Source organism: Malaya genurostris, chromosome 2 (assembly GCF_030247185.1).
Source record: "Malaya genurostris strain Urasoe2022 chromosome 2, Malgen_1.1, whole genome shotgun sequence".
In the NCBI taxonomy this organism is placed as follows: domain Eukaryota; kingdom Metazoa; phylum Arthropoda; class Insecta; order Diptera; family Culicidae; genus Malaya; species Malaya genurostris.
In genome coordinates, this window is record NC_080571.1 from 90,937,537 (window position 1) to 90,955,356 (window position 17,820).

The following is a 17,820-nucleotide window of genomic DNA, read 5'->3' on the forward strand; positions in this document are numbered from 1 at the left end:
TTTTTCTTGCCTTCAGCCTAGTGGAACAATATTTCGCTCAAGGATTTTTTTAACAATTCAACAAGCGAAGCTAGGCAGATCTGTTAACAAATTGAAATTAATTCTGTTTATCACAGGAGCAATATTATTACAAGACAAGAGTGCTATTTTAAATTTCGCCATCATGAAATTTTCGAAATCGAAAAAAAAATTTTGAAATCGAAAAAAAAATTTTGAAAGTCTTAGAATTGCATGAAACGTCGAGATTTAGTGTCATCTCGAAAAAATTTTTTTGACTTTCTGGGACTTCGAGCCCAAGTTTGTTAAAATCGGTTCATTTTGTCGGTTTCGTCACTTATACTATCATATCTCCGAAACAAAAAGTCACAGCCGTTTGATCTTTGAACTTGATCAATGGCCCGACAGTAGCTTTCAAACGAGCCCAAGTTTGTTACAATCGGTTCAGCCATATCTGAGAAAATTGAGCGCGTTCAAATATCTTCGAAAAGTGCACACACACAGACATTTTCCGATCTCGTCGAACTGAGTCGAATGGTATATAACACTATGGGTCTCCGATGCTCCGTTCGAAAGTCGTTTTTTCAGTAATTCTAATACCTTTCTATAGAGAAAGGCAAAACCAACGACAACGCTATCATCTTTCATTTTTTCTTTATTTTATATCAATTCCAACTACGATATTAAGACATTTGCAGGATTCGGCGAAACGAGCCTTCCGGCGAAATGGCATTCGGCGAAGAGGCCCATTCGGCGAAATGATCCTGATCCGTTTCAAAAAGTGCTTTTTGAGATTTCTCTAGACAGGCCCTTAACAAAATGGCTACATTTCTTGGCACAAAGTATGCTCTTATAGTTGGTATATAATACCCAAAATTTTTCAAAATTTTGAGAAATTCCTCCTCCAAGTTTCTGGTTTTTGTTGGCATTTTGTTCCGTCACTTCTAGATCTAAGCACTGTTTGTCCCACCAAGGATTGGGAATCCTTCTTTCCACTCTCTCCTTCTGTTACTTTCAGATACAGTCTAGTCGAATTGAAGTCGGACAGAAAATCAGAATCTGGGGACCTGTCTAATCTTATAATTAAATGATTAAATTTTTAAAGTAAATAATCATGATATATCTTTAAAGTAAATAATCACATAGAAAACACATCACATGTTTGAATGTGTTTAAACAAATAAAGTTTGAAAATGATACTTCAACAATACCACTGTAATAATGAAGATTGATTCATTTGCACGAAGGAAAAATTATTCATCGAATAACAAGAATGCTGAAAGAATTGTCAACTGAGTTGTTCACTGCTTCAGAAGTTTTCTAGCTATTGGAAGGATCGCTGTTAAGGGACTTTTCAAAAATTCAAAAACAGAGCTAAAAATTGTTACGCATTCTCGCATTCTGTCCAATCCAATAACCTCATATTCGTTTATTGCTGTCTCGTTCGTAAATCACCGCATCCAAAAAACGAAGATAGACGCAGAAAATTTGTCTCTCATTGCAAAAAACAGAGAGTATCACTGTTAAGTCACTCGTTTCTCTGTGACAAGACGACGTCTGCAGGGTGAATCAGTAGAGTTTCAATTCTCATTCATTCATCGATATATTGAGAATCTGTGACGTTTGGATATAAAGAGTGTCTAAAATGTGATGAATCGAAGTAATTACACCCCAAAAGCTCTTTGGAAACCAAAACTGCTAAAAATTCAAACAACATTGTCATTGAATTTACCTAAAACGAAATATATGATTTTTCGTTCCATGCGAAAAGTGTTACCAATTCATGACAACCCGAAGCTAACAGATTACGTGATTGAAAATGTAAAATGCTTTAAATACCTGGGCATACATCTTGACCCTACGTTATCTTGGACTCATCATATAAGTTTTGTTGAAAAACGTATCGCATCTTACTGTGGTATCATGTGGAGAGTGTGATCATATGTTCCTCGGCGTGCACTTTTGAGCTACTACTATGCTTATATTCACTCACAACTTAATTATCTTGTATCAGTCTGGGGCCGTGCAGCTAGCTCTTATCTGGAAAAATTACAAACTCTTCAGAATAGGTGTCTTAAAACCATTTTTAATAGACCTCTGCTGTTCTCTACGCTTTCATTGTACTCCGACCAAGCTCATAATGTTCTACCAATAGCTTACTTATGTGACATGCAAACCTTGTTGTTCGTTCATGACACCTTGCATGCCACGACACATCGTAACATACAGTTTCCAACTCCAAACCATTTGTACGCGACGCGCCGTAATGGCAACTTGCAACGCATTCGAACAACCACAACTCTGGGCCAAAGGCGTATTCTGTTTGTTGGTCCTACAAAATTTAATGCACTTCCTCTTGACATACAACAAATCAACATCCGTACCATATTTAGATCTAGATTGAAGCACTACTTTAGACAAAGACTGAATGAAATTTTTATACAATAAGCGTAAAGTTTAAAACAATCGTAATCTATCTGTATATCAATGTTAGTTAAACGTCAACAGTATTATATTATTCAATTTTAGATATTAAACGTGGATCCCTTAAAAAGAAAACTTATTTCCACTGGGATTCCACACCAATAAATTAGTTAATTGCACATCTTAGAATAAATTGTTTTTAATCTCAGCTCTTCTTGTTGTTTTTGCCTTTCTCTATAGAAAGGTATTAGAATTGCTGGAAAAACCGACTTTCGAACGGAGCCTCGGAGACCCATAGTGTTATATACCATTCGACTCAGATCGTCGAGATCGGAAAATGTCTGTGTGTATGTATGTGTGTGTGTGTGTGTGTGTGTGTGTGTGTATGTGTGTGCACTTTTCGAAGATATTTGAACGCGCTCAATTTTCTCAGAGATGGCTCAATCGATTTTAACAAACTTGGGCTCGTTTGAAAGCTACTGTTGGGCCATTGATCAAGTTCGAAGATCAAATGGCTGTGACTTTTGGTTCCGGAGATATGATTGTATAAGTGACGTAACCGACAAAAATCGTGCTATTTGAACGCGCTCAATTTTCTCAGAGATGGCTGATCCGATTTTAACAAACTTGGGCTCGTTTGAAAGCTACTGTCGGGCCGTTGATCAAGTTCGAAGATCAAATGGTTGTGACTTTTGGTTCCAGATATATGATGGTATAAGTGACGTAACCGACAAAACACGTTGAATTTTACCGCTCTTATATATATAAGGGTGCCAAAATTTTGGGATCAACTCTATTTTCGTAAAGTTCTAGTGCTCAAAAGTTTAAGCACCTCGAAAAAAGCCTTCATGCAAAATTTGACCTAAATCGGACATGCTTACGGGGTGCTGCCCGGTGGTAAAGGTTTGGCAATTTTCGATCTTGAAAAAGCACCGTAGGGGGGAGTACACGAAATTTCCAAAATCGAAAATTTTTTTTGATGCTAAAACTCTTAAAACTGCATAAAACATCGAAATTTAGTGTCATCTCAAAAAAAAATTTTTTTTGAAAAATCAACTTTCTTGGACTTATTATTTTCATATTTTTTCTAAGTCCCAAAAAGTCGATTTTTTCAAAAAAAAATTTTTTTCGAGATGACACTAAATCTCGACGTTTCATGCAATTCTAAGCCTTTTGGCATCAACATTTTTTTTTTCGATTTCGAAAATTTCATGTACTCCCCCCCCCCCTTTGGTGATTTTTCAAGATATATGAAAATTTCACTAAGTGGACTAAGAAGGCTTTTTTTGGATTAGCATCACTGATTACAAATAGGCAACGCAAATGTCAAGCACTAGTTTGGAAATATGCTGCTGACTGTGTGACATAAACACTGAAGCATGCTTTTGTGAACTACTCGAATCAATCTGAATCAATTGGTGTCAAAATTAGTATCCAAAATTATTTAATAAAAGTAATAAAATATAGTAATATAGTAATAGTAATATAATAAATAATAAAAGTCATAAAAATATTAACGAAAATTAATAAAAGAAATATATTTTCATGAGACTGTTATGAAAGTAGAGAAAGGCATTATCACACCACTAGGTGGATTAAGAAGGATTTTTTTGTTAGTACTAAAATTTTCGCCAGTGTTAATGAGCTGAGATTAGTTGCGTCGATTACCAGGGGGCTCCTTGTTGAGCTTTTTGGTGTGGGGGAGTGTGGTGGGCAATTAAAAAAAACAACAGATAAAAGTTCTTATGAATCGTTTTCTGTGATTATCGATTCTCCAAGCTTCGGTTGAATATCGACACTACATACAATGGGGTTTTCAATGGAAGAAAAAACCACAATTTTGAAACTACTGTTCCGCTTATTTCGTTGACTAGACATGGATCTCGTTCTCATAATTCGCAAGCGGAGCTGAGAGTGACATTTATTGTTCGTCATTTTCGTATATTTTGAGTCAATGAAAATGACTTTTTTCTAGATCTGTTCAAAAAAATTGAACACTGAAGAGATTCCTTTCGTAAAACTTCAATAATCCTATTGATGACTGTGAAACGGAGAAAAACCAAACTAATAACTGATTTAGTAGTATAAAAGTAAATGGCATTAGATTATTCAGAACAAGTGCAGCTGATCAAGATTACCTATACCATTTTTTGTAAGAGATCAAATCTAGTCTAATCTTCACTCTTACTATGTAGTATAAAATCTTCTGTTTAAAACCAATTTCGAACCTAGTTTCGCCCTTATTGGACTGAAATTCGGGTCAGTTTCGAACCTTATAGTGCACAGCAAAAAATATGAAATTTGCAGGTTATGTAAATCTACGTTCACAGGAACGTAGTTCATAGAAGAGCTGAATTTTACAAGAATGATTGAAACGTGTGTCGAACATACCCCACCTCTCAAGCAGGCATGTAATTTTACATGTTTCAGAACTGAGAAATATGTCAGAGCGCATTAAACATGTGTTAGATCAATTGTAAAAATAAATCATTTTTGACACTGGAATATGTCGGTCACAGGAGACTTGAGTTTACACGATTTTTTCTAGTTACTCCTCATGCCTTTACTTTTCAATATACTTTAAAAGCAAAACTTCAAATATATTGTATAGTTAAAATATGTTGTATAATTCATTGAAAAATCAAGGCAATCTAATTTACTTTAACAACGATGATGGTTTTCAATCAAATTTTTGATTCAATTGATGTCTATTTCAAAAAATCATTAAATTAAATGTCGGGTAAATGTCATTATATTTTTCTGTGTGTATTTAACTGATCTTTTTTAACATAAAAAAACTATTCCGAGTTCTCTCGATGTTTCTCAACCGAAAACAGTATAAAATTGTTGAAATACCAAATTTATGCATACACGTTTGGAAAGAAACTGTGTAAATTTACGTCTCTATGGATGTAATATTCTATCGACACCCGAAATATTATGGCATGCTTGCATTTACGTCAAGTGTGAGTTTCATTTTTTCTAAGAGTGCAATGCAAATTTACTATGTCAATTTCCTTACAATTCGCCACAACTCACAAACACACGATGGAGACAACGCTTGATAAAATTTCTTGTTTCGTATCTACGAACTGTTTATATCAAGTAACCGAACAAAACCTATTAAAAATGTCAATTTCGGCCAGCTGAACGATGTCCCTCTTTCATCGCACCGGAAGCCCTCTCCCGACTGTCGCAATCTGCATGCAGCACATGCCAAAAATTACCTAAAGGTTACCAGCGAGCTTAAAATATGACACCACACACCGTAGGCTCACCCATCGGACATGTGCATTCAAATGAAAGAAAAAATGAATATTTTTACTGCGCTTGAAGCGAAAGGGTCCCAATCCGGAATTAGGATATTTATTCATCGTAAAAAATCTAATGAGTCCTATGGAAACAGAGAGCCATAGGGAGCGGGAACTTAGGTGCGTTGATCACGCGCAGGTAGAAAAGCGTGTCCCTTTGCTTTCCATATCAAATTAATTAACATAAGGCAGTCTGCCGGCAGATGTTTCGCTAGGTCCTGTTCGAGAGGGGATTCTAGGCGTAAAATCCGGTACGGATGGGTATGCACAATCGGTACGGAAATTATGCAACGTTTCGATTTTTAGTCGATTCCAAACAGTCGTATCGAACGGGTAGAGCGGGCCGACTGATTTGGTGTATACAAGTTTCAAGCATTTTCCGGAAAGGATTGCGGCCGACTTCAGCCAACAGAGACAAAACATAATCCCCATTATCGATTTTTTGTGTGTGTATGCCGTCAGACAACGAGTCCATCACAAAGGGATTCTTTGAGTAATCCTCTGCAATATCGCAGGCAAAAAATCATCCCTCCGATTGAACTTTCTCGTCTGGTCCCCGTTCGAACATTACAAGTCGCCAGATCAATACGGATTATCTGTGTCGTTATGAAGTGCAAAATAAATTGCAATTGTGAAACAGGGAAGTTTTCAGCAGTCTTCGTTTTCCCAAGACGAAGAATCCGTTAGAAATTCATGAAACTACCTACTACCATCTGTCCTGAAGAATAAAAGAAACCGTTGTAAGATTCTACGATGGGAACTTTTAACCCTTCAGTTTTCGCACATGACCCCCTTGAATTTGGAACCTTGCGCAGGTAGAAAGAAACACATTTCTTACGCACCAAAAAATCTAAAATAACGCAACAGTAGAATTATGGTACATCAATAGAATAGGTTGTGAATATCCAGGACGTCCTCATAATTTACTTCCTTTTGTGTTTCAATTTAAAGAAATTAACGGAACCCTTCGCGCCGTTTTTGGCTATCCCATTCCAGGTAGCAAAAATCTTCCAAAGGACCCTATGCTACTTTCCAGGCGTCATTTACTGTGTGACAGAACGTCGCTTGTTCTCTTTCTATCTAAACCAAATTTATCTTCCACTAGCTCCCGGACTATCCATCGGTAATCGATCTCTATCGCCATTACAGAGCCCTACCGTCCTAATTAACCACTTGACTTAATACGATACAGATTATCACCAGCCCGAAAAGTCAAAACACACTCAACAAAAGTAAGTAAACACACAATACCGAAATAGACCATAAAATCGAAAATCTCCCTCGTTTTTTCCAAAACAGCAAACCGAGAAAACAAAAAAAAACAACATCCGACTTTCTCACCAGTCATCTCCGGTACAAAGCCGACGATCCCTGCTGGGATGTGTTGTGGTGGTAGGTATCACATTTTCGATTTTTTTTCGAAAAATAGGTCCCAAAAATTGGCAGGTAGTGAGGCTACAGGCTACTGTTTCGAGATTGAGCGAAAGGATAGGGTGCAATTTGGTGCTTTTGTTGAGAGTGAATCTATCAGAGTATCAAAACATGTCACAAAACATGATTTAGTGTTCAAGTGTTCCGTGTGCGATATCGAAATTAGGCCATTGGGAATAAGTTGAATTACAACTGATAATTGAATTGATCGGGGTAGGCAATAAGTAGCAAAGGGCACACGTTGATTATGTAGGATGCATGAAGGTGATCTATAAGCGACCAAGTATTATATTTTGTGCTGTGGTCGGATTCCATAAACTTATGTTATAAATGTAATTTAGGTTATAGATCTGCATCATGCATTCAATTGAAATTTTAGATTAAATGTTAACTTCTATGTCAATATTTTTAGCAAGCCTAGTGTTAAAACTTTAGCGGTTTGAAAACCACCATCAAATAATTTAATTGCAATCCCGAAACAGCTTGGATATGCTATCATATGAAAAGGTATGAAAACCTGCTTTAATTTACCTATTGGTGTAATGATGCCTTTCTCATATTATTCATTTCCACCTATATATTACAGCAGAAATTCCTCGAAATGCTACAACTTCAAAAAGTTAAAAAAAAATCAAAGATTTCTGTTGAACATTTGAATATAAGTAAGTAAAAATCTATTCAATCATATGTGAAAAAGTGAGCTCCATTTCATCACATTTGGTTACTATTGTCGGTACTTCCGGCTGGATATCGGCATAGTGACATTCGGTTCATTCAACCATAAACTAATATGACTTACAAATTTTTACGATTCTGTATGATGATTCGAATTTGAAAAAAATATAGTTACAGACTCTCAAGGTCTGCAAACTTGTGAAAATCACTAGCCAATATAAAGAGGTAATTATTTAATCTTTAATGTATATCACCCTGCCATTCCAGAACCGGAAGTTGGATCCATATGAAATTCCGGAACTTTGTATGGAACCATAAGACCTTTAATTTAAATCTAAGTTTGTGAAAATCGGTTGAACCATCCTTGAGAAAAGTAAGTAACATTTAACATTTTTGGTGCATATCATTCTGTAATTCCGGAACTGGAAGTCGGATACAAGTGAAATGCATGAATTTTGTATGGGATTATAAGACATTTCGTTTAAAACTAAGTTTGAAAAAACCGTTTTAGTCATTCCTGACGAAAAATTAAGTGACATTGCTTTCACATATTTGGTGCATGCAATTCTGGAACCGAAAGTTGGATCCATGTGAAATTCCGGAACTTTGTAGAAGACCATAATACTTTTAATTTAAATCTAAGTTTGTGACAATCGACTTTCTTACTTTTAATAACATCTTGTATCGTTTCCAATACGGATTCAGAACCGGATGTAGTACAACAACAGCTATTGCTGAATTGGTCACTATCTCATTGGTGAGATTGATTCCAAACAAGTAGTTGGCGCATTATTAGTCATTGCATAGTCAAGAGTTACTAAACGAATCGAAAACAGTTTGTTTCTATTGATCATTTATCCAGTTCCTATCGCTCTATTAGTGTAGAAGTACCTCAAGGCAGTAATATCGGGTCGTTATTATTTTTTATTTATATTAAAGATATTGGAAACTGAAAGAAATACCTAGGATGTTTGCTGACGATACTGCTCTGTTTTATCCGTTCAAAAACGTACAAACATTGATCTCGTTGATTGAGTATGACCTTCAACTCCTATTCAATGATTTTAATACTAACTTGTTATCTTTGAACTTATCAAAACCAACATACATGGTATTTCATTCTCCAAAAAATAAACTACCAGTGCATTCTCATCCACGCCTTGCTACAACAGCAATAGAAAAAGTAAATGATTTTAAATACCTTGATCTACATCTCAATTCAACACTTTCTTGTGATGCGCATATAAAGGCTATCGAGAAAAAAATCGTCACTATCCGGAGTATTGAGAAAGGTTCAACTATTTTGTACCCAGGAGAGGGCATCTCAATGAGGCTTTTTCCCTGTTCAGTAGGTGAATGAGAAATTTTTATTTTTAGCATTGTTGTTATTTTTCATTTTTTTGAATATCATAAAGCTCTTGCTTAGTATAAATAGTTTAAAGAATTCTTCGCTTGTATATTACCGTCAGTAGTAATAACCTCAGTTTGTTTGCATTGCGTTATTTTTTGTTTTGTTATTGTCCTTTTTTCAAGCTGAGGCCTGTATGTGTCCGTTACCGGGGTGCTCCGACGTGAGTTTTATGGTTCGAGGGAGTGTGGAGGGCCATAAAAAAATAAAGTAAAAAAATAAATGAATACGTTCAAGCATATCCGAGAAGAGTGAATGAAATTAACTTTACATTTTTGGTGCATATCATTCTGTAATTTCGGAACCGGAAGTCAAATTCAATTGAAATTCAGAAACTTTGTATGGGACCATGAAACTTTTCATTTGAATCTAAGAGTCGTACCGACACAAATGACGCGAAACGCTCGGGTAGACCTGTGGAAGCCGTTACACCGGAAAATGTGAGTGAAGTGACAAAAATTATAATGAAATCGTATATCGTAAAGTGAAGCTCCGTGAGATTGCTGAGATGACACAGATATCATATGGAAGTGTATTTACTATCCTTCATGAAAAATTGAGCATGAAAAAGGTTTTTTTCCAAGTGAGTGCCGCGATTGCTTTCGATGGAACAAAAACAGCAACGAGTCGATGATTCAGAAAGCAGTTTATCGCTATTTACTCGCAACAAAAAATATTTCTTGCGTCGTTACGTGACCATGGACGAAACATGGATACATCACTACACTCCAGAGTCGAAGCGGCAGTCATCTGAGTGGCGCACAGCTGGCGAAAGCCATCCGAAAACGCAGCAGTCAGCTGGCAAAGTCATGGCGTTAGGTTTTTTGGGTACGCATGGCGTGATTTTCATTGACTACCTCGAAAAAGGTAAATCGATCAACAGTGATTATTATATTGACTTACTGGTGCGTTTGAAGAAGGAAATCGCAAAAAAACGACCGCACATGCAGAGAAAAAAAATCCTTTTTCATCAAGACAATGAACCCTGCCACAAGTCGATTAAAACAATGGCGAAATTGAACGAATTGGGCTTTGATCTGCTTTCCCACCCCCCATACTCGCCAGATTTGGCCCCCAGTGACTACTGGCTCTTTGCTGATCTTTAAAAAATGCGAAAGATAAATTTTTTTATAAACATGGTATTGAAAAATTGGAAAAACGTTGGAACCATTGTATCACCCTAAAAGGTGATTATGTTGATGAATAAAAAAAAATTGCAGAAAAAATGTTGTTTCCATTGTTAGTCTCGGGACTTATTGATCCATGTGTTATGTTTGCTTGTTCTTCAACATGAACTGATAATGCACTGATGAGTCGAAGACAAAGTAGTGAAAATGGTCATGACCAAATCGGTTACCCTTGCGGTACCAAATAACAAATATTTCATATTAAACAGTGGTTTGAAATAAGAAAAAGTTACACAAAATATGAACTTATTATATTCAGATCTAGAATGAAAACCTGAGCAGTAGAGGAACTATATTGTTCCCTAGTTATCTCACACAAACAACTCTGATGTTTTCTCTAATTAGTCACGTTGAAATATTTTTTGTCGTCTGTCACAACTACCTATCATCCAACGTCAACAATGCAAAGAAAAAATTCGATTGGCCTCAACAACGAAAACAAAAGGCGCCTACACCATTCTTTTCAATGCGATAGCAATAGAGTATGGAAATATAAAGCATTAACCTAATCAGCAGTATTCAAAATCGATTACTATTCCAGGAACACAAAAATATCATTAACGTAATTCACTACAATAATGTTCGATCACCATTAAATTCTAGTATATATCACATCACTATACACATGCACTATGTATCTCACAAAACTTTAAACATCTATAGCAAACGTCACAATACATATACGGACATTTCGGAATGTTATTTACATCCTTCTTCGGTGTATCGGTTTTATAAGTTGATGCACTGAAGAAGTATGTAAATAACATAGTGAATGTGTACAGTGACGTGATATATCGACGTGAACATTTCAAATGGGCCTAAATGCAATTGGCAGATTCTCTTTGCTTACTTTCTCTTTTATCTACAAGGTACAATTAAAAAGTTCCAGGACTTTTTATACAGCGCGGCTCCTAGTGTCGCCATTCGTCTGAAAAGAATAGTGAGTGACATTTTTTTTCATTTTTTGGTGCATACCATCTCTGAAAAAATCGAGTGACATTATTTGTCACATACACACATACATACATACACACAGACATTTGCTCAGCTCCTCGAGCTGAGTCGAATAGTATATGACCTTCGGCCCTTCGGGCCTCGGTTCTAAATTCGGCTACCCAGCTACTAACAAATTGTTCCTTCCTGTGATGCATGTGGGAATGCAGAGGATTTCTCGGTTTCTAGTAGCAACATGCATCGAACCAGGCGTGTACCCAAGATTTAATTTCCAAAGGGGCCAGTTGACTCCATCAGTTCCGGCAGTACTGAAAAAAGCGGTCAAAAACATCTATACGGAACTCACACTGATTTCTCAGATATTGCTTGGCCTATTCCACGAATTTATGTTCAAATGAAGGTGTTATTATTCCATACGATATTCAATTTAATTGAGCTTCAACTTCTGGGTCTGGAAATACAGAGTGAAGTGTGCGGAAATTTTTAAATCGTCATTAGAAGTAACGATGCAATAAAAATAGAAAAATCCACTAGACTCAAAACTGTATCAATTTCAAAGTTTCAGATTTTCGGTTCCGGAAGCAGTGAGCAACAATTTCAAAACAAAACGCAAATTTGTAGGTCCTATTAAGTTGATGACCATGCAAACTTACTTTGGCTATACTGGTTTCGGTTTCAGGTTCCGGAAGTAGTGGTCTAAAATTTCAATAATAGTTCGAGGAAACCAATTCAGTGGAAGGTGATTTTTACCGACACATTGAGCCTCTTTTGAGGCACTCGTGCCGCTTGGAAGTAGTCGTGCCGACTTCAGTTCATTGTCAGATAATTATTCTTTTCTCTGGTGCATAACAATGAATCCAGCCAAACTTGTATTCGAAGTGCGCTCACGTTCGTCTTTTTCGTTTTAAGTATGAGCGGGATCCAGAAGCAGGATATCTGCAGAACCTTTCCAGTTATCCAGTACAATTTTACGTATTATTATTATTGTCGTTTTTTGCCCCGGTTTTAACTTTCATTTGATGTAGTTTTGACACTGTCAGTGGTAAGGGTAGTGTTTTGACCATCACGATACTTTTAAAACCACTATCTCACGGTGAAATCTTCAGGATCAACAGTCCTATAACATTCATCAAACTTTTTTTTTCTTTCCAATTTCAAATTCGAGAGTGGCCAGGACCCTCGCCCCCCTCCACTTTCCCCCCTACACGCTTTGTGTACGTGCCTGCATCGAACTAAAAATCCTTTCCTTTCGGATGTCGGTATTGATCAGCATGTAGGGATCAATACAGTTAACTCAATGTTGAACAACATGTTATTTCCAAGCATTTTGTTTCACAAAAAAGCTTTTTGCAAGCTCATTCAAGCTCCTGATCAATAACGGAGTAGCAACGCACAGTTAGTCGATGTTAACTTTCATGCAGCTCACCGAGGTTCGATTCCCAACCCCGCTTTTTGACCCTAAGAGGCACATGATTTCAAATCCAATTCAAAGACCTCTACAATCGAAACAAAAACTAGAGATAGGAGATGTCATTCTGTCTTTGATGGAGTAGAAATGACTAAAGAAGTTATTATTTTTTGATTTTAATGCACATAATCGACTCGTCAGTTCGTAACAGTTTATGTTGAACTGTTATGCCATCCAGCAGTTCAACATAAACTCCGGTGAAAGCTGTAACAAAAAATGTTTGTTCGCTTAGCGGTTTATGTTAAACTGCTGAGTTGCATATCAGTTCAACGTAAACTGCTATGCGCTAACTAATCAAATACGAAACATAAGTAATCTATTCATTCTCAGTTCAGCTCAAAAACGCTGCTTCAACCATTTTCGACAATTACAATCCAAAAGTAATCATACCCTCAAAGTGTCTCGAATGTTCTATAGACGGATCTGACAATATAGTTAGGGTCTAACGATTCCATAATTTAAAATAAAGCTTGGCATGAGCTTGAAAAAAGATCACCAAAAGCCTATCAACCATCAGAGGGCAGTTTTAATTGACCCGCTTCTGCTATCTTCATAATTATAATAATCGCTACAGTGGAACAAATTATAACTAGGTTCCTTTACAGACGATTCGACAACATAAACGCCATTTGCAATCCTACTGAACACTGACCATTTTTCGGTCGTGGCCGTCGTCCGGCAACCATGATTGAACGATCACCCCATCGAATTTTTTTTGTCGACTGTTCTACCCTAGCCAAGTCGTTTTGACTGGCTGTAGCAGCAGCGCGATAGCACCGAAATTGAGTGGGTGAGTTCATAATCCTACTTATGGCCATCGATTCCTGCGAACCGTTACCAATCCCACGCTCGAACGAACATTACACCCCTCCTCTCTGTCCTGTGTTGTTGGCATTGTATATTTTGTCTGTATGTTTTTTTTTGGAAGTCTTTGTTCTCCACCCCATTCCGTTGAGCGTCCGCGAAAGGATTTTGACATTTATTTTTTTCCTTCTACCGTCCCTTTGGCGGGCGGTGATATTCGACGATGGTAATGCATGCGAGCAAAATTGCTACCAATAACCAAGCGTTCGTCAGCTAGGCAACGGTCTGCCCTCGCCAGTGTACGAATTGATGAGTGTCACATATGTCCTAAACGATGTTTGTGAGCCGTTCGTCGAGCGCCGAACAGAACGGCCGGAAAGGGGGTGATTTTCATCATAATTTGTGTCATATTGGCATTATTTATCAACAAAATGGTTTATTTTCGGTAAACATTGGCGTCAGGGAGTGGGGCGCGTACCTCAAACTTCCGATGGCACTTGCTTCGCCTAGTTTTATATATTAATTATTGGGCATTTGCGGTGTTTACGGTGATACTCGTTTACCCAAATGATGATTTTAATTTATTTATTAAAATTGTTTTGTAAACAGGAACAGGTGATGAAGTAATGAGTAATTATTTTTTTAAATATTACTCTATAATCCTAATTGTATTTTGAAACGGTCGCACACAACCAATATTCCACACTAACAGACAACATGGACAGCAAGGAGCAATAAAAAATAAAAATCAAATTTGTTATAAGTCCATAAAAGCAAATATCCACATGTGACTCGAACGTACGCGCAAATTCCTCCGCACGACGGATGCGTGAGGATAGGATTGTGGTGAAGATGAAAAGCCGTTTGCCACTGGGGACACCTCTTAGGGCGGCTTGTTGTTTGTATTGACGACGCAGAACATTCGCGATGACACCGGTTCCGTGTGTGAGCATAGCCCACACGTGCGAGTGCCTACGAGTGCGACCATTGGTACTATTTTTTTTTCATTTTTCTATGCATAGCAGATGAGCCCAGTGCCCGTGGTGGATATTCCCAGGAGATTGTCACGTCTTCGAGTCCAGCATCATCGTCGATGTGCGGCAATCAAATGAAACCACCACCAATGGCGGTTGGGTTTCAGCGGAGCAGACAGGGAAGGAGGGAAAATCGATGATTCGCAATCTCGGCTGAAATTGGGTGGAATTCGACCATCGAGATTACAAGAATGATACATGTGTTTTTGTTGGCTCGGCAATTGTGAGCAGAATATAAAAAGCCTTTTTGCCTTGTTGTAGTTAATGTGCTATGTTGTGCATGAAGATATTTGAGCAAGAGTACAAATAACATAGCTTCTCATTTAAAATATTTACCTAAACTAGTCGAATTATATTTAAATTACGTGAAATGAAAAGAAAGTTTCTTCTAAATAGCAATCACACCTCGCGGTGGTTAATTCAATTGATCAAAGCAAATAGCTCAACATACACACAATTTCATTAAGGAATCCGGGTAATAAGATTAGTTGATGAATACATTCATGAAATAAATATCGAGCATTTGTTATAGGTTCATTGTGCGTAATAATATTTTTACGTGGAACAGTGAAGTAAATTTCGAATGTTGCACTCTAATTGTATATGTCAAATGATGTTTTCTGTATCTTCCAACATTCCGGGCTACGAAGTCCGATGTACTACTTGTATTCGGTTTCGGGTTTTGTTTTCTGAGTGCTCAAAGCTTTCAGTGAGAGAGTCGATTTCGCGAAGCCGAATAAAGAAAATAGCGTTTTAGAAGAAAAATTTTCAAAATGAAGTTTATGTTTTGTTTATGTCTTTTTTCCAATACATCATCGTATTTATACTTGCCAATATAGAAAATACAACCGCGACTGAAATTTTTTTCGGTAGTAGTGTGCCATCTATTGGCTAGTAGTCACTACGGCATTAATGTTTTTCGGTGACAGTGCGCCATATAGTTGCAAATTGCAGAAGCCAATTCAACCATTTATGTCGGTTGAAAACAATGTTTTATTTCTCTAATTCAACTAAAAAATTAGTTGAATGGAAATGAAATATGCCCTAGCTAAGAAATGACAGCACGTTTAATTAGTGAATTCAACTAAAAAACGTGATTAATCCACCTAGCAGTGAGATGATACCTTTTTTATCAATACGCATGTGTTTTTGCATGGATATTCTTAGGTGTTTTAGTTCCCATGACATTGTTTTAACTATCGTCGTTTTAAACGGCAAATTGAGATTTTAATCACTCATTACCCTGTAATGCCGAAACTGCAAAACATATCGAATTTCAATCTTAGCGTGTGACAATCGATTGAACATTCCATGAGATGTCGAAGTAAGTTCCACTTTAGAGTTTTTTGTCATTATTTATGGTACTTCCAGAGCCGGTATTCAGGAATTAGCATAGCCCAAAATGATTCCAATGGCCATAAATTATTACGCCAAACAATTTACATGAAATTTATAAACTCATCATCTGTAATTCCAGAATCGGATAAAATTCACCTTAAGTCCTGTAATATTGGTTTTTGAAGTTCGATTTGGTCTTTTTTGAGAAAATGATTGAGCTTTGAGAATCGATTCGATACTGGAATCGGAATTCTAAAATCGGTGTAGCCGAAATCAGTTAAATTCACCTGAGGAGTGTGTAGACATCTTTGAGAAATTGTAGTGCGAATTAAAATTTGGGGGTACATTCCGAATCCAAAAACGAATACCGTTCAAACTGAAATAAATTTATTTGGTAATCGACTATCCAAATCTGCAAACCCGATAAACCTGCTTAATTTATGTAAAATGGACATTTTTATACTAATCACCCTGCATTTTCTAAATCAGAAGTCGGATCTGACTAAAAAGTAAGAGGTTTTATAGGATTTTAAGACCTCTCATTTGAATCATAGATGATTCTTAGATTTCATTTGAATCTTAGATCGGTTCGGCCATCTACGAGAAAAATTAATTGCATTATTTTAATTTCGTTTCACATATCATCCTGTGGTTCCGCAATCAGAAGTCGGATCCAAACGTAATTCAGGAACCTTGTTTGGGAGTATACGACTTTTCATATGAATCTGAGTTTGTAGAAAACGGCTTAACCATCTCCGAGAAAATTGAGTGATATTATTTGTCACACACGCATTTGCTGATCTCGACGAACTGAGTCGTATGGTATATGGAAGTCATGTTCTTCCAGCATTTATTGCTGTAAATAGTTTAAATCAATATAATTATGGAATTACTTCCAACTTGATAATGCTGGTATCATCTGGTTTACATATGCCATATTCGAAAGATTATGTTGCCAAAAATGAACCGTGCTAAAATTGGTCCGAGGCAAATTGTCATAAAAAAGGATGCTGTACACAGTCTTTTTGGTACTTAGAAACAATTATAGGTAACAGTATAAAAAATCGTGTTTCATGTTGCTCCCAAGCATTGCTTTTTCATACAGCGCTCAAAATTCCTTCTACTGGAATAAGGCTTAAACAAAAATATCGATATCTCCGTTAAAAATGGACGGATTTTAACAATCTATGGCTTGTTGGATGGGTATTACCGAGCGAAATCTAAGTCTGGAAACATATTCTGTTTTCAAGGTCAAATGTGACAGATAGTAAACATCCGATCTCAAAACCATTCAATAGCGTTCTGGGTGACGGGGAGACCTTTCATTTGCGACTAGTTTGATCAAAATCGGTCCAGCCATCTCTGAGATCTCGACCTCTTAGTTGACAACACACATACAGACACACACACATACACACACACAGACATTTGCTCAGTTCGTCGAGCTGAATCGATTGGTATATGACATTCGGCCCTCCGGGCCTCGGAAAATTTTTCGAAAGTTTGAGCGAATTCTATACCTATTTTTTATATTTATAAAAAAAGGTAAAAATAGTCATTTTAACAAATATTTTATTAGTATTAAGGGAATGAGAATTAAAAAATCTAAATCAGCAAGAGTAAGATTTTTTTAATTGTCTCAAAAAATAACTAACTAAAATCAGAAAATCAACTAATTTTTTCGCCAAAATGCTGATTTCGGTCTTTCCGTGTAGCTATGTAGCGACTTCTTCTGCAAGCTGTCCGACGTTCCGGCAAAATTTTGATTCTAGAAATGAGCAAACGTGTG